Source organism: Beta vulgaris, chromosome 6 (assembly GCF_026745355.1).
Source record: "Beta vulgaris subsp. vulgaris cultivar EL10 chromosome 6, EL10.2, whole genome shotgun sequence".
NCBI classification, from domain to species: Eukaryota; Viridiplantae; Streptophyta; class Magnoliopsida; order Caryophyllales; family Amaranthaceae; genus Beta; species Beta vulgaris.
This window is the reverse complement of record NC_079207.1, coordinates 59991177-59994860: the sequence shown is the minus strand read 5'-3', so window position 1 is coordinate 59994860 and position 3684 is coordinate 59991177.

Below are 3684 nucleotides of genomic sequence, written 5' to 3'. Positions count from 1 at the left end.
TATCAACCTTTAGTTTTTTCTTACCAATACGTAATCAAAGATATTAATGATCAAATATACATGTTGGAGACCGTGAAAACGATATTTTTAAACAGTGTTAATAATTAGGATAGTTCCCTAATACGTATTGCATCATGTCCAGGTGTTAAGACAACTTGGGTTAGGTTTTGTACATGCATACTCTATTCTTTTTCAACTATAGATTAAGTTGTTTTCTCCTATTAATTGTGTGACATTAAGAAACAGGGTACGATTGTCCCGTAAACAACCTAAAACAAATTACTCCTCACATTTTATACCCATCTTTTATTTCGCTCATCATGTGACGAATGTAAATGAAATATGCTTGGGAGCTTATAGTTCTAAGCGCTTATTTGGGTGCAATCTCTCACTTGCGGACAACCTGAGTACTAAGGACCATGCCCGATTGAGTTAGGTTGAGATTATCTTTTGCATAGGCATGACAGCCATTATTACCATTCCACGTAACTACAAGTCTTTTTCTTTTCGCTCTCAGTTGTCCATATACAATCTCTTTGATATATTGCATGCAAAACTTGTCTCTATCTTATTCTTTCTCGCCGCATCTCCAGATTAGTTGAATAATCCCCCAAATAGGCAGAATAATAACGATTAACGAATAGGTCGAACACCAAGGAGTGGAGTGGAGGGAGTGGGTACAATTTCAGAAAATCTAACTATAAAAGCTCCATTTTAGAAGCCTAAAAAATGTTTTATTTGAAAGTTTGATGTGAGAGTTCAATACCCAAATTAAGAACCGCTAGCTGCGTGACTTTAAAATAAGAATACTACTTTTCTTAAATTAGCAGCTGACAGTGATTTATGGCATAAGTATTGTAGCTAAAATGGGGGCTAATGATTTATATATTTTCATATCAAGGATGACAGAATTCCCTTATTGAATTGATATAAACTTATAAAGAGTTTTTTGGCGTACTTTCTTTTATCCATATTTTGGACCACATTACAATTTAATGTAATTTGTCTGTCAGCCAACTCACTAGCAATGAGTTTTCTTTCTCAAGGGCACTGAAAGAGAATAAAGGTGAACAATTAAAATGGAACGAAAAAGCCATTAAAACTTTCTTCGGTATGAAACTTGCCAGCATCTGATGACACTCTTCAGGAGTTGTTGTTTTCAAAGTTTCACATTAAGCCAGATTTGTCTAGAAAAGAGCAGAAAACTCTTAAAACATTTCCCTTTGATATTTCTATTTAAAGGGTATCAACTAGGGTCGAAGATGTTGAAATTATCTATAGAAAGAGGTTATTCCAACTGTAAGGGACCATCAATATTTGAAAAAGTGCGGGTATATTTGAGTAGGAGTTACTGCGGATGATTAATATTACAATCATTGAAAATTTAGTCTCCATAGTTAGTTCTCTACAGTTACATGCATAGATAGTGAGTAGGACTTATCTTAATGTGAAATAATGTACATGCAAAAACTTACCAAGCTTTGAGGTGGGTTTCCCTTATCGTTTTCCTTCATTCCCTCTTAAGTGTTTGGGCTCGAGGTTGAGCTCATTGATCAGAGTACATACTATGGTAGTACGACCTGGAATCAAGTCCAATATAATTATCAAAAATAACTACATATATGCCCAAAATATATAGAGATAACTAGGGGATCCCAAGACATGGATCACATTATAGCATTTTAACGGATGATTACAGGAAAAAAAAAATGTAGACACTAAATATTGATTAGCATTGCACATTAAGATAAGTCAATTATTATTGCGTCAAAATAAATCTAATTAACCCAATTTTATTAATTTAGCCCACTCAAATAAGATATTCAAATTAAATTAAACAAATATATTTGGACTAGCCCATATTTATAGTCCAAATAAGATGGACAAATGACAAAGGTAAAAAGACTTCCAAGTCAGAAAAATACTCTAAATCAATGGCGCCTAGTGAGAGAAAGTCTGCTTTCTCTCTAGGTTTTTGCGATTTTCGAAGTTGATTTTCTTTCCTTTTTGGTTCCTTAGTTCGCTGAACTCTATGGCAAAAGTAGCTAAAAAGCCTCAATGAGGTCAGAAGAATGCCTAGAAACATAAACAAAAAGTAGATAGTATGAAGGAGATAATTGTTAGAGGTCCACAAACAGGAGATGCGAGGAAATCCAAGGATATCAATGAGTTACTGGAGGTTGCTCCTCTTAGTTGGACATTTGAGGAAAAGATTGACCCGGAAGAGCATGAGATGGATCAAGCGGTATCGCATCATGATGCAGCATCATTTGAAGCAGCGAGAAGTTTAACCGCCTTATGGATAGCATCAATTTGTACACCTCAGGTTGCTCCAGTCCTTCAGTCGCCTCACCCCATGAGGTAATTGGAGAGTAATATAGGTAACACTAATTGGCGCCAATCCTTCTTTCAAAATATTACGAAAGAGGGACTTGACCTATTAGGAAGTAGGATGAGAAGGGAGGTTAATGAGGAACAGGGGAATGGTGGGGAAAGAAATGATGGTGGTGGGATGTGTATTACTTTAGAGGATGTTCAACCTGAAATTGAGTATTGGGGGTCTGCGGTGGTACGTTATATCTTAGGGATGAAACCTCCATTTCGTATAGTGGAGGGTGTATGGAGTCCGTAAAGTATTTATGCCTTATAATGTAGTGTTTATGGTGAAATTCATGTCTGTTGAGGATAGGGAGAAAGCATTGGATGTAGGACCTATCTTATATGATAGAAAACCGATTATTGTGAAGAAATGGACAACTGAGCTGGACATTTCTGCTGCAAATGTTAAAGTAGTGCCTACTTCGATTCAATTTCCAGACCTACCATTGAAGTGTTGAGGGCAGAGCTCTTTACATAAATTGGCCTCCTTGATTGGAGTTCCAATCAGGTCTGATAGGGCCACTACTCAGAAGGACATGCTTGCTTATGCTAGGCTGTTGGTGGAGGTGAATCTAGAGCAAGAATTCCCAGAGGACATTTTGTTTACATATGAGAGGGGTCAGCTACAGAATCAGAAAGTGATATATGAGTGTAAACATGTGATATGTGTTGATTGTCATGGTATATGACATAATGTGGAGCAATGTCGACAGAAAAGATATGAGGTTGCCCAAAGAAAGCTGTAGACAAGGAAGATTTGGGTGGCAAAAAAGGCTCTAAGGCGTAACAGTGTAGCTAGGGTGTCTCATACTACAACTGAAGTGGGTAGACTTCCTAGTATAGATGAAAATAAGGGGGAGAAGAGGAAGTAATGCAGAGCACTAATGCAGTTGGCCTTGTGGCTACTGTTATGACCCAGGGAGGTGTGGAGGGGAGTAACATAGGGGATTAGGTGATGATAATTAACCAAGAAGGTCCAAGGAGCCTATGAATGTTGTTTGCTGAACAAGGTGAATGATGTGAGAGGATTGTTGGTGGAGGGGGGGAATATAATCCCAAATGGATAGTTTAGCTTTTTGGAATGTAAGAGGGCTTAACAGCCCTAATAAACATGGGGATGTGGAATATTTAATTCATCAACAGTTTGTGGGTCTATTATCTGTGCTTGAGACAAGAGTTTAACCTTGTAATTTTTCTAAGGTGTTTCCTAAGATCAGTGACAGCTGGAGCATTACCACTAGTTACCAGTGTCATCAAGGGGGGAGAATTTGGTTGATGTGAAATCCACTAAAGTTTGGAGTGAAT